The 26,924-nt window shown below is 41.0% G+C and overlaps 1 protein-coding gene across 1 annotated transcript in view; it reads left to right on the top strand.

The window, feature by feature from the left end:
• The first annotated feature begins 4,839 nt into the window (after nt 1-4,839).
• The window catches only part of MRTFA (myocardin related transcription factor A), a 95,066-nt gene continuing 72,981 nt past the window's right edge, over nt 4,840-26,924 (top strand). Inside the window, exons 1-3 of the mRNA XM_064655180.1 lie at nt 4,840-4,891; nt 13,286-13,349; nt 23,215-23,476. The gene's annotated coding sequence lies outside the window, so the exon portion shown is untranslated. The remainder of the gene's footprint in view (nt 4,892-13,285; nt 13,350-23,214; nt 23,477-26,924) is intronic.

The following is a 26,924-nucleotide window of genomic DNA, read 5'->3' as shown; positions in this document are numbered from 1 at the left end:
TAGCTGCTGCACTGTGGGAGCTGACCTGGGAGGCAATGAAATAGTATTAGGAAGTCAGTCTAGGGGAACGGGCAGGAAATGGGGCTTAGGGACCCATAACAAACTCTCCTGCTACATAGTTCTCTGATTTTGGGTAAGCTGCATGCACTACTGATGAGTCACAGGCAGCTGGACGATGTGAGTTTGGCTCCATCTAAGGGAAGCAGTAAAATACTACAATAACCCCAGAAACGAGTTGGTGTCTTTGCCAGTCCTTTTGAAACAAAAGATGATGGCCAGCCTTCACCTTTTCTCATAAACCACAATGTGTCTTTATCACTTCACTTTTGAACCTATGAGTTTGTAAACTGTGTTGTTTACTATGGTAAATACTTTCCTACCTATGTGTGTCACAACTTGGAAGTCACAGCCTTAAGTTAATAATTAACGTATTCTTTGATAGAAGACACTAATTATTAACCCTGAACTCTGATACTAGTCCACACACTTTTTTTACAGGCACTTACACTTCCACAAACAATTTTTTATTCAGAAATTCTTGTGCTTGATATTTGCCTAAAGGACATACTTTTAAAAGAAGATGTCAGTTACCTTTGCTCTCTTTTTCCTATATGTTGCTTGCTCTTTAAGCAGCTGAGCAGGCAAACCCTCTTTTCTTGTGAGTGACATATAGGTAAGTAGATTCCTTGCCCAGCAAAGCTTAGATTAAAAGAAATACATTGTTGTTTATCAAATTGAAACTGTTGACCCATTTCAAAACAGAAAATCCTTATCCTTAGTAAGATAGGAAAATGAGTGTCTGTAACACTTTGAACAGTCATAGAACTACCTCTGTAAGATGTTTGTGTTCTCACTCAACTCCTTTCTCAAGAGACACTTGTACTGTAGGGATTACAGGAAAGAAACCAGCCACTGATGCGCAGGACATAGAAAATAAGAAAGAAACATGTCAACAACAGGGTTCAATTAAAAAAGTGAAAGCAACCGGCCTCTCTGAAGGCAAGGAATTTTATTAGACACTTTTTCCAGTCATCTCTTATTCTTGCTTGTCAGGACTTGATTAAACAATGCTGAGAACACACCATCTCCTCCTAGTTTTACAATGCAACCCCGAAGTCAACTGCTCTCTTTAAAGCTCTCACAAGGACTCCTAACGTAATAGGACGGCAGTACCACCCCGGGGTGTTGTGGCAGCTGCCTGCTCAGAGCTGGACCATGCACAAAAGGGGGACTTCACAGCCTTCTGCTCTCCATTAGGAGCTTCACAGCCCTCTGCTCTCCACTAGGAGCCCTGTCTTCAGTGTATACAGCCTGCTACTCCTCCTATGTGCTCAAACACATGCCTGAACTCCAGTACCAGCTCCTGCACCCTCCTATTCTTTTCCCTTCCTATCCTTGTCTGGCACACCCTCCTCCTCAACCTTTGCCCTGCAGTCTCCGAGGGAATTATATGCTCTGGCTCAAGGCCATAATGTGGAAGCTGAGCTGATCAAGTGCCTGATGGTGCTTAGTCTGGTGGAAGAGCTCATCCAGCCCTGACAGAGGCAATTATGGCCCAGCAGAATCCGTCTACATGCAAGTGCTCCCAGGGCTGCTGTGGGAGAGGCGCCACAGAGGTGGCTTCCCTTGAAGTCCAGGTCAGTGTCTTGCAGGAGTCTGGCCATGGCAGCCAGTGTACAGGCTCTGCCTGAGCCCAGGGCTGGCAATCACCCCTGTTTGGCCAAGTGCCTCTGGAAGGAGCTTCCCCAGAGCCCTGGAAAGTCCCTGCACACTCTCTTGTATGTACACACACACACACACACACGTGTGAGCATCTGCTGCTGTGGTCTGTGTAAACCCCTGGAAAACCTGGAATCTTACTGAGCTGCTCAGATGCGTACTGCCTGTCAGGACCCTAGTTAGAAGAATTCATTACTCCCCAAAATATTAAGCAGGAACAATTATCTATGCCAACCAGGTTCTTTTTCCATCAGGAGACGATTCGTCCATCAGCCTAATGCCAAGACAATAAACACTATTAGGCATGTTCTGAGTTGTTGGGTCATTAAGGTTTCTGTAATAGCTTATGGTTTTAAGCAGAGTCATCTTTAGATGCCTGAAGGCCATCCAGTCTTTAATGTTAAACACAGCATTGAGCCATTCTAAGAACTTTATCTTTAGAAACACTCTTAGGGACACCTTTAACTTTGTTCTCTTTTGATTTTCTTCCCCCATTCTTACTGCTTTTCTTTAAAGAGAAAGGAAATCCAAATGCAAAACTGAATATAATGCTAAGTCAATGATAATTAAGACATCATGGTAGGCACCCAAAAGTAACTTGATTTTGAAATTATGCAATTGAGTTCAGAACTGCACTTAGAATTAGACCCACTGTAACTGCATTGAATTCTGCTGTATTCTGTTATACTGCACTGGCATCTTCTTTGTTGAGTGTAAACTTTCATCTAATAGTAAATTAAACTTAAGTAATTTAATGTACTTGATTTGCTGCCTTTACCAATATGGCAAACTGTTCTTATGCATTTGTTAATAAAACATGAATTTAGTTAATTCACTATGACTCTTAAGGAAATTGAAAGCTACTGAAAATAACAAGGCCTTCAAAATTAAAACAAAAAAGTATAGCTTGCACGCAATATATGTTCTTCACTTTTCACTGTTCTTGGTCAAGACAGAAAGCTTTTATGGGCAAGTGGAATTATATCTTTCTGTTTTCCCTTACTGTATATTTATCAAGGCCTGTAAATACCTTTGAAAACCTTAGAAAAACAAGTAACAATCAGTAACATGTAGAGTTTGTGAATCGGTAGAGATGTTACCAAACCAATGAAACCTACATATAGAAATGAAGAGAAAAGCTTCTATCTCTTAAATGTCCATCTGTTTGAAGGAAGATACAGCTCAGTGAGTAGGACTCCAGCTTGTGAACTGGAAATACGGGCATAGCTGTGAGCTTTGCCATCAGTTTGTGGTATGTCCTTGGACATACCATTTGTCCTCCCCTGTTCTGTAAATAGATCTATTAACAAGTCTTCTAAGCAAACGATTTCAAGAACAAGCCACGGCACCATTGCTGCTAAAATTGGCAACACTGTAGAGCAGGAAGACATCCATGCTTTCTCATCCACCTGGAGCATTTCTCTCAGATCCCTAAAGAGCTGTTAGAAAACATGGGAGAAAGGAAGGTGAATATTCCTGACTTGTCATTTAACCTAAAACTCCCAGAATCACCATCATGCATGGGAATGTTTTTTTATTCTATTCTTTCACTAAACTACCTCTGGAGGGCTAACCCTGTCAAAGCGTAGGGAGAAGAGTTACGTTGCTTCAAAGATTTATGTGCGTAGCCAAAGCTGAACTGGATCTCTGGGAATGAAAAGCAAAGAGCTGTAAATGTCAACATTGGAAATTAGGGCAAAATAGTGGCTGACTGGCAGTAACTGGCTAAGTATTTGGTTCTTCTGAACCTAACTTGTATCATCAAGCTTCTTATTGTGAATTGCATAGATTAATTGTACATGGCACAAACATTTTTTCCTAACTACTTCACATACATTGCTTTGCAGTTATATCATGTCCTCTAGTTCTTTGACTATGAGAGAATAAGGAAAGGCCAATGACGCCTTCTTTATACCATTTGTTATTGTATACCTCGCTTGAGTGCCCTTTTCTTTGTTTTGAAAGGTGATTCTAAGTTTTTCAGCTTCACGGTGCGAAACAATCCTTCACTGAGTATTCTTATAGTCTCTGTCATGACTCAACGTCATTTTGAGATTCAGTAAGCAGGGGCAAGAATAGCATTGCAGGTATACTGCACCAACTATTTATAACGATATCATAATGGTCTAACTATGGTCCTCTGCCCTGCTCTTCAGGGATGGCATCATTCCTCTACTTTCTCCACAATCCCACCTTCGTTAACTGAAGTTTTCACTATGACCATTTCACCCACTTGCACCATTTATTTTCCTGGCTTTGTACTACATCGAGAAACATTGTGTTTCCCCAAGAAAAGGCCCAGACCACCCAGCCAGGCACTTGAAGGGGCAGCTGAAACCTCCAGATCCGCTGGAACCTCCAATTCAGTCACAGGTCAGGCAGCAATGACGGCACGGCCCTCGTTGTTGGTTGCTTTGGGATTTTTTTTTCTGAGACTCAGGTACCCCTGAAGCCGCTTTACACACGTGAAAGTGCGGAAAAGTTAGGGATGCATTTCATGTGAAGATTTCTGTTGGGCAATCCCTAATTTCCAGCAATCTCGGTTCACTGAATATTATCTCGCAACTTAAGGTTACAACAGCACTGATAAAGCTGGACAATCGCCGCGCTGCTGCATTTAATTTCCAGCACTTAAGATCCAGCCTCTGCTGGGGACCCTTCACTCCCATCCCAAGGATTTGGGGTGGGCAGCACTGGGAGAAAGGAAAGCAAATATTCTTGATTTGTCATTAAGCCTAAACATCCCAGAATTAACATCACGCACCGGAATGGTTCACGTTTTTAGCTCCCATAAACCACTCCCACCCTCCCCGCGGCTCCCACACGGCCAGCGCTGTCCCTTTAAGGCGAGGCCGACGCCCCGCCCCCGCCCCCACGATGACCTCATCCCTGCCTTGCTATTGGCTGCTCGTACCGTCAGTCAGGCGGCGCCCGCCCCGCCCCCGCCCCTCACACCCGTTAGCTTCCCCAGGTGCTCGCAGCCCATTGGCCAGCCCCCGTGCCGCTCACCTGCGCCTCTCCGCGCTGATTGGCGGGGGCGGTGCGGAGCGGGCGCTTCCGCGGTTGCGAGGCGCCGGCCGGCGGTGGCGCGGCCGCGCTGCGGGAGTGGGGGCGGCGCCTCTCGGCGGGGCCGGGCGCGGGCGGGCTCGGGGCGAGATGGAGCCGTGACCAGGTGAGCGCGGAGCTGCGCCTCGGCCGGGACACGCGGGGCGGCCTCTGGGGCCGCCGGCGGCATGGAGAGGGTGGGAGTGGGCGCGGGCCCGCCCCGAGGGGCCTCCCCTGGCCGGGGCACGGCCGCTCCCTCGGGCGCGGGGCGGCTGCGCCCCTTCCGGAGCCCCCGCGCTGTGCCGGTGCTGCCCCGGCGCGCTCGGCGCCCCTGCCCGCCCGCACCCCTCAGGGGGGCTCCCGGGAGCCCCGCGTTCCCTGGGTCGGCGGTGGGTGTTTTTCGGGGATCTCTTCCCGACGTTCCAGGCCGGGCAGTGCTGACAGGAGCCCCCGAGGGCTCAGGCAGCAGCCGCCTCCTGCCGCCCCCACCAGGCTCTCGGGAGCGGGGGTGACTTTTTCCTCTGGAAAGATGCTTGTCCGTGCTATGGCTGGGTGCATATTTGAGGCGACATCCCTGTGTCCCAGCCGTCTGTCGCCCTCTCCCTGACTGTAAAATCTTGTGTCAAAGAGGACCGTAATTTCTCGTACTCTCCGATCCCAGGTGAAAGCTCACCGATCTCCATGTGTGTAAGTGGTAATGCCCTCCTGAGACCTGGATCTGTGTACCCTTACACTTAATCATGCAAACTTTGTGTTTTACACGGTTCTGTATGATGCTGTTTTACAAGATGAACTGTGAGTGGGCTGAGTAAGGGGTTTCAGGTTTGCTGCTGCTTTATAGCAGTTCCTTTCTGGTATTGTTTGTCCAGACAGTCTCCGGGCCTCTGCTATGAAACTGCATCTTAGTCTACCATCCATAGGAATTACATTTTGAAGACATTAAAAATGTTTCTGTTTGAGTCTATAGCCTCCTTTTTGGATCATGAAAACCAAAATGTGCTTTTTGGTTTTGTTAGGATCTGAAGAAACAGCTCTGAATATCTGGAAAATATAAAATGTAGCTATTCTAGGCTGACTGTGTATATCCCAACATTTTGTCTGTATATCAGATTTGCATTTGACATCAGGGCTGGTTAGCCATGGCATAGCTGACTTATTGAAATTATGTTTTCTAATTGTGTGTTGGTTTTACTTTCAACTATATATAAGTGTAAGCTTTGAGCATTGATTTCAAAATATACCTTTTGCTTGTGCAGAACCTCCTCAATAGGCTTTTGTAAAGACACTATTAAAATCCGTATTGTAGAACTGCTAAAAGTGTAATGCCTTTAGATCTTCATAAGTATTTCCAAAAATACTTCAGTCATTACTGAATATGAAATGAAAGGGACACCCATTTGTTCCCATTTGCTGCAGTGATTAAATGAGTGATCTAATAGTTGTGATTAAATAGAATCTAATAATAGAATTTAAAATAAGTGTATGATTTGAAGGTAACTGTGAACTCCTGTTCTTTAGATTCATGCTTTCTGCTGAAGGGAGAAAGAGACTCAGGGTTGAAAGCAAATGCCATAAGCTTTTCAGAAGCAGGCGAATTTACCCTTCTTAATTAACAGTTATTAACTTATTGAGCCCTTTCCATTTCTTCCTCTCTTATAATTTAGATACCAAATGTGATTTCAGGAAAAGAGTGAATTATTGCCAGTTATAGTTTCTTGAGCATCGTATTGTTCTGCACAAAATAAAAGCAGTGCTGGGTTTTCTGGTTCCAACAGTTGTGGAAGCAGCTTTAATTTCTATTTAATTAAGACCATCCACTCTCATCATCATGTGGGAGAAGGCTCTGAAATCCTGAGGCAATAAGCAGATCATGAAATAAAATGCAAAGAAAGGGAGTACAGAAGACATTTTGACATAGGACTAAAAGAATATGGCATTTTCCCAAAAGCAGTCTTTAATTTTTCCTCCCCTTGAATATGAAGTAATGGGAAACCCTTAGGTTTGAGGAGTGCTTGCTTGTGGGTTTTTTTTAACTCTGACTTCTACTGGCGTGGTAAAGCAGCAGCATTTTTCACAGACTCTTTCATCCTGATACTTCTAAGTGAAATGTACATTCAGGCAATCAAATTAATAATTATTTAATAATAATAATAAAAAGCCCTACTGGATTTCCTTCACTGTTGAGCTATGATTGCATTACTGTATGGTATTTAGTGGGGAAGAGGGCAACTGTGCTAGATAGAGAAGAGGATCAGAACCAAAAAGGTTTGGGTGTTAGAGCACAAAGATAAATTCTTAGGATTTATCAAAACGTTATCACAAGATTAATTACTGCATAGATTTGGAATGTGCGGGGTGTCTCCATATATGCTTTTTACTTCAAAAACACAATTTATAGCAACTCTGAGTCTTCTGTCTTTGCTCTCTGTACTCAACTGTCCTTCCTGTGTTGTAGATAATAAAATCGGTCTGTCTCAATGTCTGTTTACTTACTGATAACTCAGTATTGTGCTTAAGATCCCTTTTGAAGAGTACAGTTGATTTCCTCCATGTAAAAAGAGGTAACAATTAGCAAATCTTATAGTTACACAAGGTTCTTCCTTTAAAGATTTTTTTTTTTATCAACTGTGTCCTGAGGGTCACTGTCTTTTCCTGAGAAACTGTTGGAGAGGAAGCAGAAAAGGCAACTGTTCAGTGGTCTGAAACTGTCAAACACCTACTCTGGGAAAGCCAAATCTAATTATTTCCTGTTGGACGTATTGCTGAACTGAGACTGCAAACAGAGGATGTGGTTACACAGACATTTCTTTTAGTGGTAGTACTGTCTTGAACAGCTCATATTCCCATCTGCCTTTTTTTTTTCCTCCCCATCATGTGCTGTCACCTCAGTAGTGATGGTATGTCTGTGGGGCTGCATGCTGGGCCTGTTAGAGACCTGATTTTTAATCTGAGCTTGTTCTATTCCTCTCCCTCTCAGACCCCCAAATAAAAGATGGGGGAGGGCTGAAGGAATGTGTGGCTACAGTGGAGGGAGAGCAGAAGTGGATTAGTAAGAGCTGCAGCTAAAGGGAACCATAGTTTAAAACTCTTCTATGATTCTTTTACGCATGTGCATCATATGAAATGGATGAGTTTGTGTGAATTCAGAAACTCATTTCTATGTCAATACTCAGTTCAGTTCTTCAGGAACACCCGTGTGTGGTTAATGTGTATGTTTTTCCTTCCATCCTTTGAGCCCCTTACAGAGTGCAAACACTGGTAAGTGGGTTCTTCGGGGGAAATGAATGGCATTGGGGTGGGGACAGTTTTCATTACCAGTCTTAGGTATGCCGTACTGGTCAGTCAGTGCCTTCACATTTTTAAATGTGGGTTGTCCTGGTGGAGAACAAACAAAAAAATACAGGAATCTGACATCAGTCTGATAGTCTGTTTTCAGATGTGAAGAAACTACTGCTAACAGTATCTCACTTTCTTTGATCCTTTCCTGTTTCTTATAAAATACACTTATTTTCCACCCAGATAAATTTTAGTTTTTCACTGAGTAAGGTACTGTAATTGTTTAAATTAGATTGGTTTATATTTCAGAAATTGGAGTAATGGATTTAGTTTGTGCAGCATTCCTTTCCCCTTCCCTCCCCCATTTTCTTCTGTGTGTGCATAGCATCATTATTCTTGTGTGAAGAAATATTTTGGATTTAGGCACACGGCCATATTGATAACATCTCCATAAGAAGGTGAAATTTAACACAGTCACAAGTCTTTCTAAGTCTTGAAAGCTAAAGGCTGAGCTTTTAATTGGGAATTTCTTGTGCACCTTAACCTCATGCCATCCATCTGCTTTTGCTCTCCTACCACAAACTAGCGTGTCGACTGCTTCTACTTATCCTTCTTAATTAACTTGTGCTCCCTATTTCAGCTTGTTTGGGCCCTGCTGATCCAGAAAAGCAGGGTTTTTGTGGAGCACAGCAGAGGAAGCCTGGTAGCTGCTGCTGCATGTGCCAGCACGTTATTTGTTAAGAGCTGATCATCGGGGGCTGCCTCTGTGGCACTGAAAAAAAAATTTTCCCCTGGACATGGTCAGGAACTGCTGCTGCTGCCACCGGCTCTGCTTGCCATGGGTGCATGAAATGTGTATATACCACAATGCGGGGGCCCCTGACATAACGCAGTGCAGAAATTTGCCTATTTTGTCATCTTCAGTGAGGCAAATAAATGTGCTGACTACATGTCATCTTCGTGTTAGGGGAACAGGAGACTGAAATGATATGTCTAGTTTTGTGAGATTAATTTGGGTTTGGGACAGTCTACATCACAGATTGTTTCAACCTCAAATTAATGCTTCCTGTAATATATGGCAATTACGACTAGTTCTAGCCACACTAGGGAGAGGGGGTGTGGTTCCTTGAGTTCTACCCTTGCTGTGGTTTAGTGGAGCACTGAGGATATGTCTTCACTGCACGATTGATCCATACGTTCAGCACCCTCTTTAGACTTACTCAAATGAGATCATCCTTTACACGCAACCATACCCATGTTATGATGAACTAGTTCTTTCTGCAACTGTTTATGTGTGTGAAGATATGGCTCTGAGCAAAGATTAGACAAGATTCACTTTCTATCAGTTACAGGGAAGCTTTTTCTCCTTGAGGAAGAAACTTTTGGGAAAAAAACATTGAAAGACTCTACTTGAATGATTTCTTTTTTAAAAATTATTACTACTTTAACCCTCTTAAGTGATCTTTATAGCAATATAAGAAGTTTTGAACGTAATGTGATTACAGTCTGCATTGTAACCTAATTTCTGCCCCACTGTGTAAGATGGACCCAAACCTGGATGAGAGTTTTCTTAGAGTGATTGGTAGGACCAAGTTAATATTAGGCCTAATATTACTCTCTGGATTCTCTCTCATATGTCTTGTCGGGCATGCTTTGCCGGAACAGATCACTTGGAGTCTGAATCTTTTCAAAGCCTCCATCTGAGAGACAGGATGGGTGTTGGAAGGATGTGATATGAGTTCTGCACTGCCGTATTCAGATCAGACTTGTGAATCCTGTCAGTGAGTTTCTGTGTTGTTCAGACGTGCTCAAGCTCCAAGTCACCAGTGAAGGCAATAAGCCATTGTAATCACCGGAATAGCAGCCATTTGGCTTGAACATGTAAACACTGACATATAAACATTTCCATTGGATGGAGAAGTTTATCAGCAAGATGAGACTTCTGCATTTCTTAGAGATGACACTATTTTTTCTTCAGAAAATCTAGGACAGTAGAGTTTTGCCTGCATTGACTGTATAGTGAGAGGAAAAAGGAGTGTTGGAGGAATGTTTTGATTGTGCTATGACCAAAGAATAATAAAAGCAGTTTAACTGTGGAATTTTGCCAGAAAATGTTTCAGTTATCAGATTAATCTTTGCTCACTTGCTGCAGTATAGGAGGAGCAGTAAAAGAGCTTGTCTTTCATTACAGTTGTAAGGCTGTTCTGCTGAATTTTTGTGAAGTTTGACTTGGTTTTGAAGGCAGGGTGTGTCTGTGTTCTGTCTTCAAACTGGATTGAAATTCCATGGAGTGAGTGAATAAGGATAATGACAGGAATATATTATACCTGCAGTGTCTCTTAGCTTAAGGCACACACGTATTAGAAAAAAGTTGACGACTGTCGTGCCTATTGCAAGCCAATTTGACTCCTACTTGGGGTTCAGATGGCTAAGAATAAATCTCAGGATGCAATACTTTAACCACCTCTGATTGAGCAGGAGCTTCGATGACAAATAGGACTGAAAGTTTTAAAGTTGACCTTTTATTGGCCAGAGTATCTGGGATAAAACTTTAGTTCTTAGTAGAGAAAGAAAGATAAATATCTGGTGTCCTGGAGTATGAGTTTTACATGGGAGAACAAGGATGTCTGGACTCCTGAGCAGGCTGATGGAAGTGCTGGAAAGTCAGGAGAAGTAAATAAACTGAGGCAAGAAAGTTATTGCAATAATCAGTCCTGTTTTCTGAGTGTCTGCTTGCATATACACACACACACAAGTTCTTTTTCACAAGGATAGTGCTAAGTTTTTGCAAAGATGCCAAAGTCACTGAGTGTGTGTGTGTCCCGTATTGTGCCAGGTGAGGTGTCTGTCCGGCCTGGTGTTTGATTGTTGATTACAAATGCCTTGGAAGGGATGTAGAACTGAGGGTGTACAGAGAGGTTCTTTCCCTTCTGCCTCACCCTCCAGCTGAGTAGGAATAGCCTGATACATTCTTCAGACCTGGAATATTTAGCAGTTTGAAGTTTTCCAGAAAAAAATTTGCTGAAGAAAACACAAAGATTATTTTGGTTGGTTCTGGGGTTTCACTTCTGTAAAAGATTAGCAGATGCCCTGTACCAAGTGGTAGGAGAGGCTGATCAAGAAAAGACTCAATGTGAGAGCTGTCTGGATTCAAATGAGATTCGGGAGAACGTGGATCATAAGTGCTGGAAATAAAATGCAGCAGCCTGATGATTGTCCAGCTTTATCAGCACTGTTGTAATCTAATATTGGAAGATAATATTCAGTGAACCAAGATTACTGGAAATTAGGGATTGTCCAGCAGAAATCTTCAAATGAAACACATCCCTAACTTTTCCACGCTTTCGTGTGTGAAAAGTGGTTTCAAGGGTACCTGAGTCTCAAAAAAGCCAAAACCCCAAAGCAATCAGCAAACACCAAAATAAAAAACTGCTCAAACCCAAAAGATAACAAAAACTGGCACTAGGGCAAAGATTTAATATATGGATAAATATCATTCACTTATTTGTGATTTAACAAACCAACACCATCACAACCAAACACTCCATACCTGAATTTTGATGTTATGTGCTTAATGCTGTCAGAAGAATACTCCAGCAAAATTATTTTACCAAATTATGTCAGGTACTTTATTATCATGTTGGAATAGCAAACTCTTAACAGTGGTTAATTGTTTACATCTTTGTGGAAGACTTTCCTCGACTTTCCGAGGCCTTTTTGCCTTGCCTTTTAGGAAATCTAGGATCTGCAATTCTGTGAAAAGTACATTTTAAGTATATACTTGGTTTTGTAGCCTTGCATCATTATCATGTTTTCAGTTGTATCAGTTTGGCTATTTGTTTAAGAAAAGTAATTGCTTGTTATGGATTCTCACGTTAAATTAATGAAGCGGTTGTAAGTAATTCTAAATATTGACTTGATGACAAATACTGTAAGAGGTGGCAGAATGAATTCTTGATTCTGTGATAGAGCCATGATTAATGTGTGCTGACACATTTTATTCAAAGAAAAATAGAAACATTCTCTGTAAGGGAAGCCTCTAAAGTAGTAGTGTCACCTTGTTTTTGATTTGTATCTTACTGTAAATCGCTTCTTCAAATCGTTAACTGGAGAGTCGACCTAGTAGGTGTGCAATTCATTACTGTAGCTGCTGCTAAACCATGGCCTTCTTTAATTTGCTGGGTGGGGATCAGAAAACTTTCACATTTTGTGATATGCCAACTGTCCAAGCATCGAGACTAATCAGTCTAATTGGTCTTATTCCTTCTGATGTTGAAGTAGTAGATAGCTCATTCTATTTTTTTTGCATTTCATTGTAACTATGGTAATGCTTCTGTCCAAAGTCCATACAGTCTGAAGTTTGTATTTAGGGAGGTGCCTGGTTTTTTTAATTTGATGTTATTGACAGAATATCATGGCATCTCAACTGCAGTTTTGTGCTTCTGATGTCTAGGAAGCCCTGAAGTCTGAAGAGCTTGGAGGAGGAAATGGAATAGAAACCTCATGTTAAAACCTTCCTATGATGATTTGTATTTTTTTAAAGTTGGCTAAGGAAGTAGGAGTGAAAGTATGGCAACTACAAACCAACTTCTGACACCTGCCATTTGAGACAACAGTCTTCCAGAGCCTCTGAAGTAATTTTTTTCTAGTCAAGTACTGCTATGCACACCTGTTCAGGCTGTATTGCCAGAGCAAAGTGGTGTGTTACTTCAGTACGTTTAGGAGTTTTTAAGGTGCACAGGAAGGTTATCCTGGGCCCTCACCCCCCAGAAAAATGGAATTCCCATTGCAGTCTTGACAAATCTCTGAAATGTACTTTTTTACTTTTCCCTGTTTTTGTTTGGATGGATGTAATAAACTAGTCATAACAGGCTACGACTTCTACCATCCAGTGTTTAAGAATGATTTCAGTACAGGGACAAAACTGAGTATCATTTGGTGAATATTCTGCCTTAGTAGATCTCAAACACTGCATTCTTCAGAACTGACTAACCAGCTGTCCTAAAGTAAAAGTTCTGCTCTGCAAGTAGCATGGGTATGTATATACAAGTGTGGCAGTCTTGATAGTATTTCAGTCCAACTTCTGTTGCGTGTGCCAAATGGATTAAAGATTCTATGTAAAAAGAATCCTAGATAAAGAACTTTGCTCCTTACCCTTAGAGCAGAAAATGGGCTGTGCTGTGTTTAGTTTTGTTTGGTTGGTTGTTTTTAAATCTCTGACTATCTGTCCTATTTTCTCTTTCAGTGACTGCGGAGAGAGCTGCTGGCATGGAAGTGAGCTGGGTTTGTCCGTGGGAACTGTGAGTAAGGTGTGTGTTGTGTTCTTTTTGCTGTCTTTAGTCTGCCCCTTTTGTTCTTATGTGCTGAATTGAAAATTGCTTGTGGTCACTGAACGTGAGGAATAGTATTGTTTAGAGATAAAATATTTAAGTATTTTGAGTTTGCATTGATGTCAAGTGTAACATCTGTGCATCAAGGACTTTATAGTGTTAACAGCATAAACAGCACACTTGCCCACTATTTTGAGTTTGTATTGATGTCAAGTGTAACATCTATGCATCAAGGACTTTATAGTGTTAACAGCATAAACAGCACACTTGCCCACTTTTCAATGCTGCTGAGCAATTATAAGACTTGTTTTAAAGAAAGAAGCAGAGAAGGTTGAATTTGCTATCCTTTGAATCGGCAAAGAACAGCAGCATTCCAATTCCCCCACCCTTCCACCATGTTCTTTACTCACATTCAACAGATTTACATGTTAGGGAGCACCTCTTGAGTACTTGCTACTTCTTTTCAATGAACTGGTTAACTTAAGCAAGACAGTGATATTGATATATGCTTCTCTGTGAATCACTGAAGAAAAATCTTACCAATTTTTCAGTAGGGGGGAGATCCAAGGGTGGAGAGTTTGTTCTTGTAGGGGAAAAAGGAACAGAGTATCTAGTAACTCAGTCTCAATTGCTGGGATTTTCGCTTAATGAATGTCACGCTGGGTAGTAGAATATGCCAATAAATGCAAAGAAATTTGAATTGCACACCCAGTGTCCGTTGATGGGGAGGAGAGACAAAATCAATTCAGATTGGTTTAATTTCTGTAGACAGTTTCATAGTCATGACTAAAGAATGTGACTGGGGTCAGAAAACTTCTTCCAGACTCTGTTTCAGACTTTGGTTTCACACTGTACTTGAGGTAGTTGAAAGCTGTCATTTTTTCAATGGGCCTTGCGCTCCTCGATTTTTTTGTTTGTTTGTTTAGGTTTTGTTTGTTTAGGTTTTTTGTTTGCTTTTCTAATGAGATCTAACAAATCTGTGGTTGCAGGGTTCAGATTGCTAGCACAGTGGGAAAACAAGCATGTTCCAAGGTGTAGCTTTTCATCAGAACAGCAAGCTGAATTGACTTGCTCTGTGGCTGCAGTCACTACTTGAAGGAGAGAAGGTGAGAATTTCAAACTGAGGTGAGGTGATACAATATGGATCTACACTCTCAGTCACAGCCTAGGATCAGACTGAATTAGTTAAAATATAAAACTACTTCCTCAGGCACGCTAAAGTAAGTTACCAAAAACATTGCCATAAAATCCTTAAGATTCTATAAGTTCTGCAGTTTTGCCTGCTACTTTGTGCTGACATGAACGCTTGTGCCAGGAACTGAACTGACTGAAATCTAACTACTTTATCTTGGTTTAATTCTTTTTTTTTTCCTTTTAAAAATTTATTTTCTTTTAGTCTAGATTTGTTCCCTGGGTTGTCTTTCCTTTCTTGCTCAAGTCACCACTTTATTATGTCCCAGGCCATCCAGTTCTTGTCCCAAATTCCAAATCTTCTGTGTTTGAAAGTGTATTGTTTCTTTTGAGGTCTTATTTCCACGCTTCTCTTGTCCAGTGAATTTCTCATCCCAATCTGCCCTAAATCCACATTCACCAAGAGTTTCTTCATATTTTCTCAGCCATGAATTTCCAAGTCAAAGCTCACATCTGGCTGCAGATTGTCAGCATTCCCTTTTCTAGTTTGCTGCAGCCTCCCTGTTTCCATTGGTTGTTGGCATCTGTTGCCACATGCCTTTGCTGCTGGCTGAATCCATTGCTTCCCCTAGTTGCCCCTATGGGGTGGGAAGGAATGCTTTGCCTCCGACATGAAGGAAAACTTAAAAGATGCATCAGACAGCAGTTGCAAGGAAGTCAGGCAGAAGGTGGTGAAAAACAGGCAATCCTGTTCTAAACACACTGCAGTCCATCATGCGTTTCTTTGGCAGCAATGCAGGCTCAAACAGCTTGCTCCCTTTCTTGGCTCCCTCTGTTTTGCTGGCATAGCTGTTTTTGTGGCCATGGTGAGCCACTCTGGGGAACACATGCTCCTGGAAAGAAGTGTTTTCTCCTAGATTATTTTTCATCTGGTCTAGTACATGTTGTCTCTGTAAGATTTGTGTTGGTTTCACGATGAGGAAGGTATGAGAGCAGGAATGTGTAGCAGGCTGCTTAAGTTGGCACCACTGCTAGATGTTTAAGTGTGCTCTTTGACATTACAGTTAAGTTGATCTTTCAGTGTGCTGCTGTTGCAAAGGCTGGTCAAACCTCTGCACAGCTGTGTGCTCCTACTTCCTTTGCATCAGAGCTTGTGATTGTGCAGCCCCAGGGCACATCCAACTAGCTGACTGATCCTGGAAAAAATGGTTTCTAATCTTTTGCAGAGTGGATTGTCTGCTGGTTCGGCTGACCTGAGTCACCCTGTGGGTGCACAATCATTAGATCGGACAAAAGGGAAGCTGCAGGAACCAACAGCTTGGTAGCAGAAGGCTGGATTCCTCTTTTAATTAGGATGTTGAGCCTATATCATGACCAAGGCCTAAAATATACTGGTGTACCTATTGATACATGACACCCGAACATCACGTCTTTTTTGGTCTCTTTTATTCTTTGAACTTCAGCAGAAATTGTTGTTTCTTCAGTAGCCATCATCTTTAGTCTCACAAACTGGATCATTCATTCAGCACACTAAGAAGTATGATAGAATTAGGTGTCTATAAAGTACTTCACTAGTTTAAGGCTCAGCATCCTCTAAAATTGGAAGAATGTCTTCCTCATTCATACTTTGAGCTTAAATAAGATCTTCAGAAATTGGTAGAGAGTTCATTGTTTTTTTCAGCAAGGATTGTTTATTATAAATATTACTGTGAATCTCAAAACTAGCTTTGGGGTTATCAGTTTTTCTGTGCGCCCAGAGGTCATGAGATTGAAAGCCACAAAGTCCCTCCAAATATTGAAGCATGAAAAGTATTTCTTAAAAATATCTGGAATGGCAAACTACATTTCTTAGCCTATTTGTGGCTTTAAGAAATGAATGTTTAACTATGATTTTTCAAGACCTCTTAAAGACTATCATTGCGGGACTGAGTGAAACAAATGTATTTTGTGAAGGAAGTACTTAGGACTTAAGAAATATCGTTCTTGATGAGTGGTTATTAAAATCATGTGCAAAGCTGTTTGTCTGCAGCACAAATTATGCAGTTGATTGCTTTGCACTAGATATGCATCTTTTCTCTCTCAAGTCCTCACATCTCTATACAGCTGTTCATGCCTTTTGTCTGATAATATTGCTTGCCATTTTCTTGCTGACCCAAGCATGTTTTGACTCTTGTACTGATAGATTTGCTAGAGGTGGTAGCAGAGAGACACAATGATGATTCAAAGATATCCTCTCTTACTGTAGTGTTACTGGCACAGTACACATACAAATACAGATTCTTTAGCTCAGATAAAGTTGTGCTGATTTGAGTTTTACCAGCATCTTTGTTCACATGTTTTGCAGTCTTTGCCTTTATAATACAATCTTTGTAGAGCAGTGGCTTGTGATTATGGTAAAATGGACAGCTTACACCTCCAAATCACTATTTCTAATCCAGAAAGAATTTGGTTACATTTTGACTGCTTTTGCCTCCTCCTACCCCCAATTACTATGAAAGTGAAGGCAGCTGATGAGAGGTTTATTTTGCAGAAGACAAATGTGTGTGGAATGTGTGTGTTAAAATAAAATTCCATGATCTAAGAAGGTCTCTCTTTAGTGATCTGCATAGTTTGGTTTCTTAACGTCATTCCTCAGGAACAAGTTCTCAAGGCTGTACCCCCTCCAGGGTACAGTCTGTGATGTTGCTTACTGTATTATATAAGTAAGCCTTGTTGCTTACTGTATTATATATACTTTATGGACAGTTACATGTTAACTCTCAGTTAAGTGGAGAAATAATTCTGCCAACAGTTGCATGCCTGAGTTAAGCTGACTGCCAGGAAATGAAATAATTTTTTTAATACAAATTTGGAGGTCTTCCTGTTGGTGATTTTTCTTTGCTATCTAGAGGTAAAAGGAATATCTCTCACTATGGTTGTTATAGCTTTTCAAGCTAATGTGATGCTTCTCTTTCAGCTGCTGAAAACTGCACTTCTTCTAGGTATTCTTTTGATTTGTGATGACCTGGGGGATAGAGTTGCCTTTGGGCATGCCATGGCATTCTCTTCCAGTCTTCTCACTCATTTCAAGGATTTGTCCACTTAAAGCCCCTTTGCCCCAAGATTGCCTCTTCTCTTGACTGAATGATCTCAGCTGGCATAGTCATTTAACAGAACACTGCTCTTGAGTTTAAAATAAAAAAAAACAAAACTGTCTTCTCAAAATAGCCCAGCTGCACACACATGCTGTTGCTATTAGGTGCTGGAGGTTGCTTAGCAATTCTTAAATCAGTAGGAAATTACTATTGCCCTGGCAACTCGGCCCTAAAATGCAAAACAAGAGAAAGCTGTTTAGAGAGGTGTCCTTTCTTGATCTGGGAATTGTGCTTTCCTCATCCCCCCTGCCCACCCCCCACCCCCCCCAGTGCTTCTCTGATTTTTACTTACTTATTTTTAAATTCCTTTTATGTTTTAATTTTAAATTTTGAATTCCTATATGTTTTGCTCTGGTTATTGAGGTTTCACATTAGGGAAGGTAGTACTGTTCTTTGATTCATTTAAATGCTGTCAAGACCTTGATTATGCCATGAGTATGTGAATATTGCCAAAATCATGCAGGGGCAACAGTGTGCTCTCAGGAGCCAGGAGTGCTCAAATTGTGTTGCTGTAAAGCACTAACCCACTGTCACAACAATACAAGCAGGAACCATAACACGAGGGGGAAGATGGGAGTGCTCTAAAGAAACAATAGACACTACTTGTAAATATATAAATAATCATTATCCATTTCTGAGTTCTGAAGGTGTTCAAGACACTTCAATTTAAGATAGACAAACAAGGCAGAGTCAATTTTGCACAAGGTACAAAATTAAGAACCACAGCCATTAATAATTTTTAGAAAAATATTATCTTTAACAAACCTGCAAACTACAAAGACTAAACTGCTCGGAAGCTTGCTTTACATGGTAGCTTTTTAAGTGCGTCCTCTTGCCATTGCAGCACTATATCACAGTAAACACACAGTAAACCTGACTAGCTTACTTGCTGGTGAAAAAGGTATTCTACTTTGCATTTACCATATGACAAAATTACTTATAGAAATTTCTCTTAAAGCTGCTCCTCCAGAAACACTGAAGGACAGCTCAAACCCCGGGAGGTGAAAGGGGAACAAAATAGACAGACATATGCAGTATGGAGACCTGTCTGACCAACAGTAAGCTAGTGAAAAGAAAACTGGGAGGGGGGAAAGGGATTAGGATTAGTTTCCTGTCATTTTAGCTCCATTAATCATCCCATCATAAGGGCAGACAAGCACCAGTGTTGGCACAGGGAAGCAAAAAAGGCATGTATCCAAGACCGCCCTTTTGGCAGGAGCTTAGGCCAACTTAGCTGTATCATACAACCACATCCTCTGGTTAGACACTGAACTGGCATTGCCAACAAAAGGAGCAGTCCAGCCTGCTCATTCCTCACTGCCTGTCAGCCAGCACAAGCTGAACCAGATCAAGGAACTGATCTGTGTTAAATTTGACCTGGCCGCACACAAACTACTAGTTTTAATCTGCACCTGTTGCTAATCTGGCTTGCCACCCAGCCACACAAAAACTTGGCTATCATGAGGGACTATAAAGCACAAGGAAGTGAAAAAGAAATCAGGATGGCTACCTTTGATAGCAGTCATCTGAAGGTTGAAGATGGTTTAATCTATCCAACACATGCATGGTGACACAGCTGTCTGTGTAGTTGGCAATAGACTGGGGTGGCTGGTTTTCAGCTAAATAGATTCCCCAGTTGAAGAAGGGTCAGCGTCGGGATAAAAATGAGCAGCTGGACAGTGGAGGATTTAAGGGTTGGTTAAGCTGGTGTTGCTGCTGTAGAACATCTGTGGTATCACAGCCACTCTTGTCCCAGAAGCAACTGGCCCAAAAGTAGAAAAATGCCATGATAGAAAGCTTTTGCCTGGTTAGGCAACAGATGCAAATCCTTGAGGGTACTCATCCTGAAGCCCTTATTGGGGATGAGAAATACTTGCTCTTAATACTGTCCATCAGCTTCTGGATGACTCACTTAAAGATTATGATATGGTACATTTCTTTATGGGAAAGTTTCTAGTCTTTCAGAAATGACAAGAAAACAAACATTGTAAAATTTTAATTAGGTTCTAAATATTAATCTGTGTAACTAACTGATTGATCATTTTATAATGACAGTTATAGGGTGGTATAGCTGCCTGGGAAGTCTAGAAACAGCCTTATGTTGGTTGCAGACAAGGATTTCATGTCTTTGTCAGGACTTCCAAATATTGCAGCATGAATGATTATAAATCTTCAAAGCATCTTTCAAATGCCTCTATGCCCTCATCAGGCTTTTAATTGAAAACATTAAAATCAAACTCATCCAATTATAGCTTTTATTGTAGTCTTGAGGACTGGATGCCTTTTTTTTTTTTTTTTTTCAATGTGGGAATATGTTACATACTAAGACTTGGCACTGATCTGAAAAAGAGTTCTCTTTCCCTTAGGTAGAGGCTGGATGTTTGTATGTAATAACGGTATAAGCTGGTTCTCTCCCTTGTGAAGTGCTGGGATAAGTGTTGATGATGCTACAGGGCAAACTACACCAGGAATCTGATTTAGAAGCAGTGTAAACCAGAAGACTAGCTTTTACACCTGGGTCAGTTTTCTTGTTGGTTTTTTATGTGTCATTGCTGATTCTTGTTCTGACCTGAAATGGGAGATAATGTGGAGGAAGGAGAAGGCAGGCTTACCTAATGCATTTAATGGTTCATCCCAGTTTAGTTTTGTTTGAGCTGCAACCCTGCTTGGAGTAACAGAATTGTTGTCCAGACTGCTTGAGAGTCTGGACAGTCAGGCTGATTTTTTTCGTATTTTGTAGTGATGTTCCACTGCACTATGCTGGTTCAAGTGTGCCTTGTATGGAGGAATTGATCCAGATGAAAAATAACCAAGGAAAAATTGCATTTCAGCTGAATCAGCAGGATGTAGAGACAGAGCAAGAATGACTGTCAAGTCAAGGTTTGCTTAAGCTGTGTTCCTTTGATTTGAGACAAACACTGAATGTCATGCCAACTAGAATTAAGCAACCTTCCGTCTGTGTCATTTTCTGCACGAGTTAGGAAATGTGCAAGTTCAGGTACAACTCTAGATAATCCAGCTGCTGTGCTGAAGTTTCATTAAACAATTTACTGGAGAAACTCTGGTTTATAATCCCAGTACCAATTAACACCATTTGGTATGATGTTCCTCAAGGTCATGTAGCAAACTGGTGTGTGAGCACTGATTCTTATTCTGCTTCTTGTTGTCACTGGCTCGGCTGGACTGCTTTTACTGTGGCTTGGCACTGTGCTTTTACCTAAATTATGGAGTTCCAGTGGTCTGGATAATGCAAATATATCTAGATAAGGGAAATAGATTCTGTTTTACAACACTGTTGTTAAAGTGGTGTTTGAAATGTAATTTTCCTAGTTCATGCAGGTTACAAATTCCTCTTTAAAAGAAAACCCATTATGTCAGAAGTTCCTAAGGGCATTTGCTGTTTACCTAGTTGAAGCAGATCTTATGTATTTGATACACATGAAGCTTGGTTTTCTCCTTTTGGGAAGAGGAAGGAAATCTTTCTTTCTTAGGGTAGATTGAGGAGGGAAGGTTGAGTCTCCTGCCATTCCAAATCCCTGCAGGGTGGGTGTTAGATATGTCTGTCACCTGTTTGTGATTTCAGGCCTGGCTGCGCTTGCCCTTCCGCATGAGCTGACCATCATGTGGAACCTGGCAAAGTGTAATGTCTCCAGTATGTCTCCTTCCATAAAGTGAATTGGCTGTGGCTCCTCTTAGGTGGTGGGAGCAGTCCTTACCAGCCAGCCTCCTACCTGAGCAATTACTCTTCCTTTTAGCCCCACAGGTCTCCCATCTACAGGGACAGGCTTGAGGCCAATATATTGGTCATGATTTAACTCTTTCCAGCCTTTGCAAAGATTGTTAGAGTTTACCAAACTCTGTTCTTTTAAATCTGTGTTTTAAGGGTGGATGTTTCCAGATTTTCTCTATCCATTGTAAAGAGAAGGGCACGATCCCATTTTTTTCTCTTTTCAAATTACCATTACAATTTGTTTTCAAATGGATATTATTCTGTGTTTACTTTGGACAGGGAAAATATCAGGGTGGGGGGGGTAGGCACTTTCTAGCCAAATTTTAACTGAAGTAAAAGCAAATGCTTCGTATGGCAGTAAGGTTTGGCTCAGTCTCATTTGTTTTGTTTTAACAAGTACCATGTTCAGTTGGTGGTTTTTGTTGTTTTCTGGGTTTTTTCCTCCGCCCTTCTTTTCTTTCCTTCCCTTCAGATCATGACGTAGGGTCCTGGGAATGAATGTATGACAACATGGATGAAATAACATATATTCATTACAGTAAATTCTTACTGTTGACTTAAATATATACTGAACAAATTTTTGAAACAAATGTACTGCCGCTTAGAACTTTGTTCTGAATATTATAGAACAAATGTTACTAATCAACTGAAGTATGAAACTGAAATGCAAGTGGGGAAAATTACTATTTGAACTCCTTTGTCAGCTCTCAATTTGTTGTTGTCACACTCATTCAGGTTAATTACGAGTGTTAAATGGAGAATACTTAATAAAAAACTGTATTGTTAAACACGTGGTTCCAAGTTAATGCTTTTTGATTGATTTCTGGAGGATTATCCTGATGGTTTTTACTTTGCTTCTTTGCAGGTTGCTTTACCTGCATCTTTTTGAAGCTGAAGGTTAGCCTCTGGAAGTACCTTTTGCTTGCTAAATTACGACAGTGCAGCAGAGTCTTCCGAGTTTAGACTGGTTGAAACAGCAGCATACTAAGAAGCAGGAGACTTCCGTCTTCATTAATCAAAACCAAACACGATTGCCCTTGTATAATGTCTGTTACTGTTTAAATGTTGACACAGTAACCATTTCACTGGAGACTTACAGCTGGTTTGTTTCTCTTTAAATTACTGAACAGAAACGAATTTTAATTTGAATATTGACTACTTATTTAAAGAATTATGGAAATATAATGAAACACTTTAAAATTGCTTATTTCGCTAAAGCCCTTTATATATTGCACATTTTGGTTACTGTAGCTGAGGTTTTAGACAGGCAAGTTTGTTTACTTTATGTGGAATATTTTTCTCTTATTCATTTTCACCAATCGTGACTGGGGAAGAGAGAATGAAACAAGAACTGTTTTTTGAAATGCAGTTGATTTTATCTGAAAATCCTCATTTGTTGTACCCAGCTGTCCTTCCAGATTTATTATGAAGGATTACTTTACCTGATTGGAATTCAAAGAGACAGTTGTTAGAACATTATTGTTGATATAAAAGGACAACAGTCAAGAGTTCAGCAAGGTTCTAGATTGAGTTGTTCCAGTGAAGTCAACCTATCTGTGTCTTCTCAAGATTGGGTTCCTAAAGGACCAAAAGTTGAGAATGTTCTCATACTTTTAAAGAAAATGATAATAATCTGTAGTTTCATCAGTAGTTGTGGTGACGCTGTTGGAGGTTTATGTAGGTTTTTAAACTGCTGAGTGTGGCAAGTTTCGATCACTAGTTGGATTTGGATTGATGATGACAAAGCAAACTCTGTACTGAACATGTTTCTCTATAACGTGGAAGACACCACGACGAACTGGACATATGGCAGAGACTCTCATGTGAGGTTTATGGGTTTGTCTTGCAGGTTGCCATCACGAAAGCCAAAGTGGATTTCTCCGGCGTGGTGTGCCTGCCCCCTTCCGTCATTGCTGGAAATGGGCTGGACGGAGGCGGGGCTGGCGAAAACGATGATGAGCCGGTGCTGGTGTCCCTTTCGGCGGCCCCCAGCCCGCAGAGTGAAGCTGTTGCCAATGAGCTGCAGGAGCTCTCCTTGCAGCCCGAGCTGACCCTCAACCTCCATCATGGCCGAAACCCCAACCTTCCTCCACTCAGTGAAAGGAAGAATGGTAAGTGGGACCATGCACTCGTGTCTCACATAGTGTGTCCTCACTAAGGACTGTGGTGATGTCATGGGACATGTTCTGATGACAGATCTGCTTTTTAGTGCTTCTTACAGTGGTTTTTTTTGTAGGAAGAACTAATAATGTAGAGTTCACAAGACTGAGTTACACTAATTGATTGGAAGGATTGATGTTACTGGCTGTGAAGGTTCCACAGAGCTCCAGTGATAAATACTTTATATTATTATTTTAGGTCAATACCAGACACAGCTTCCACGTACTTTGTGTTGACTAAATGTTGTGCAAAGCTGAGACAGTCAATCAAAGGAAGTGTTAGCTCATTTTCAGATGTAGCCATCTGTAGATCCGTTTTCTTTGCCACCTTGGTCTGCACTTACCAAGGGTGAGTAACTTGCTCACTGCAACTGCCTGAAAGGTTCTGTCAGACTTATTGGAAGGAGAAACAAGACCTAGAGTGAAAAATTTAATATCCTAATAGGCCTTCTGATCCTAGAATGAGAATGACCTGCCTATGTTTCTCAAGTTGCAGGTACCTTATGGGCAACTATTTAGTGGGCGACAGTTTAGTGGCAAAATACAGGGTCACTCAGTGACCGGAATTCCTGGCTTTGAAAGACTGTTAACTATCTGAAGCTCAGGGTCACCAGGCTGCTGTGCACATTCAGCCTCATCCTGTGACAGACTGATGAAACCATTTGATGAGTGGTGGCTTCTGTTTGGGGCTTCCTTTTGGTGGTCTCCCTTCACTCCATCCTCTCAGGTGTACGTTGGTGACTCTTGGCAGTATGAAGGTCTTGCTATAGTCTGAATTCATGCTATCACCTGTGAGGTTACTAAGGATTTGAACATAATTGGTTCCTGTGTGCCTTATAATGTTGGACATTGTAGAGTTGCATAGCACAGCATATTGGAAATGCTGAGGACCTTTGGAGTGACTTTATAGCCAAAACATAATGCTTATGGTAAAGTGATTTAGAATATTTGCAGTAATTTGGATTAGAGGGCTACCTCACTTAACATGCCTGGATCTTTATGTCCAGAAACTAAGCATGCCCTTCTCTGAATAGTGTATCAGTATTTTGCTGTTTGGAAGAATTAATTAACTTAAACCCAAAATCTTGTTTTTTAAGAGTGTAAAAAGAGTTTCCTTACATTATATCATCATTATGTGATCACAGTTATGTTTACAGGCCTTGAAATGGAGAAAATAGAAACTGCAAAAACAGAACCAAAAGCTTCTAATACTTAATGTTTGCAGTCTTCTAAGTATAAGATAAAAGACAACAGGTGGAGATAAAGGTGGTGATGGTAAATAGAAGAAAATTGGAACATTAGCATGGTAGACTGATTTCAGCACATCTGAACTAGTGGTACACTGGGGCATTTTATAGTTATGAAGACAAGGAGAGATTTCAAATGGAATTTAATTAAGATAGTATCGAACTGAGAGAGAGCTTGAAGGCAACATGGGAAAAGCACATGAGCCTTTGTTTCCAGCACCTGACAGCTGGCCACCTTAAGGTGACATTGTGATTTTTCTGGAGGCAGAGTTCTTCTCTTAGCGAATAAGGCATGATCAAAGGTCCTGAACTGGGAAGAAGCAGTTAATTCTTGATGCCACAGGGAAAGGGATACTAGTGTTGGGAACAGATGAGAGTACCTTTTATAAAAATGAAACTTGTAGCAGCACTTTGAACGATATTGTTATGGTCAGAGGAAAGCATATTCTGTTACAGGAATGAAAGAGTCTTTGTAGGATTCAGTTGTTTGATTAAGTTTAAAAATTGGTATCTTGGGAATATTTTACAGAAATAGATGGTTTTCCTCTATCAGAATAATGTTATTTTTATGGACTCAACCTTGGAGCTATTATCACTGTGGTCTGCAAATCTGCTTGACTTGAACAGGTTGTGTTTTAAAAGTATTTGGAAAGGAACACCCCTGCCCATACCTTTTGCCAAAGAAAATCGGGATATGCCCGGAAATGACTCATTAGGTGGGTCTTTTCAGAGCTGATTCTTTATCAGGGCTCAGCACAATAGTGGAAATTTTACTGCTGGAGGGACAGCTTTTCAGACTAGATGTAAAGTCCAAAGTTCCTGATCTAGATTACCTGAATATACCTTATCTTTGGAGGTACACAATGCTTTTTTCTCCTAGGCTGCAGTATGCTATGTGTTGTTTGTGTGTACATTCATTAAAGTATTATGGGACTGAAAAGTGCTGTTGAAATATGATTATCTGCAAACTGTCACAGCATAAAAGAATACTTGGCTTTGTGAGCTGTTGAGAAATATAACTGATGCATTTTGAATTAATAAATGTCTTCCTTCAATTGGGAACTTCTCAGTTATCTTGGGTGGAGGTTGCACAGCTGTTGAAAGCTGTTGAGCTTGTTAAAGCTCCTTTTTTAAACATGGTACATCTTTGTTGTTGTGCCCTTGGCTTCAAACATGTTAAAAAACCTATGATCTCCCAGTTGAGATGGCAATCTGCTTAAACATTTGAGCAATCCAAAATAGTTGTAGAAGCATATCTTGTGCAGTGGAACTGCTTCTGTGACAACTTGCCAAATTCAAGGTATGAGGAAGATTCAAACAGCAGCAGTGGGAGGGGAGGAGATGGTAAGTAAGAGACATGCTGGAAGCCGCCTATCTGTGTCAAAGGGTCTCCCGTTTGCAGTTCTAAACAGGCACTGCTGACTCACAGCTAAACTAACTATTTATGCTGAGAGCTTCTAACAGATTAACTCTTTGTGTAAGTTTTGCTAAACAGACTTTTCTTATCTGTAGATATCTGTGGAAAAGTATTACATGGATTTGTACTGAATTTGTTACTTCAGGCTGTGGTTCTGGAACATAAACTATTAGCAGAGTTAAAATAGAAATTTCTTTGGCCTGTGAAGCATCATGGAATTATGTATCCCATGGGAGAACTGGGAGTGCAGTCCTGTATGCACATGATGCTATATGCCCTAGGACAGCAGATTCCTTTTTTTATTTTTTTCCTTCTCTTAGAACTGAAGAGCAGCAAGACGCAGTCTCCGGGGGTTTTGTTGTTGGTTTTGGTTTGTTTCAAACCCAGACCTCTCTTCATATTCTCCCTTACCACAACTACGTTATCCTTATAGTCTCACGTATCCTAGAAGGATAGGTACACCTAGATACACCAGTGTAAAGACCTTGAACGTCTTGACTGCATAGTTGTTACTAACTTACTCTAAATTGAAATGCCATAAAAGATAATAGGGATATGGAGTTCCAATATGAAGCATTTGAACATAAGAGATAGCTTGGAAACAATTTTTTTGTCACTTCAGTGGAAGGAAGCCTTAAGTGGTAAGGTGTTAGTAAAGTATTTTGACACAATTATTAGGTTCTATTCATACATCAGGCTTCATGGGACATTTAAGGTGTAGATATTTAATTTGTGC

This window comes from Pseudopipra pipra, chromosome 5, assembly GCF_036250125.1.
Source record: "Pseudopipra pipra isolate bDixPip1 chromosome 5, bDixPip1.hap1, whole genome shotgun sequence".
In the NCBI taxonomy this organism is placed as follows: domain Eukaryota; kingdom Metazoa; phylum Chordata; class Aves; order Passeriformes; family Pipridae; genus Pseudopipra; species Pseudopipra pipra.
The sequence above is the reverse complement of the archived record's forward strand: the minus strand, read 5'-3'. Positions and strand labels throughout refer to the sequence as shown.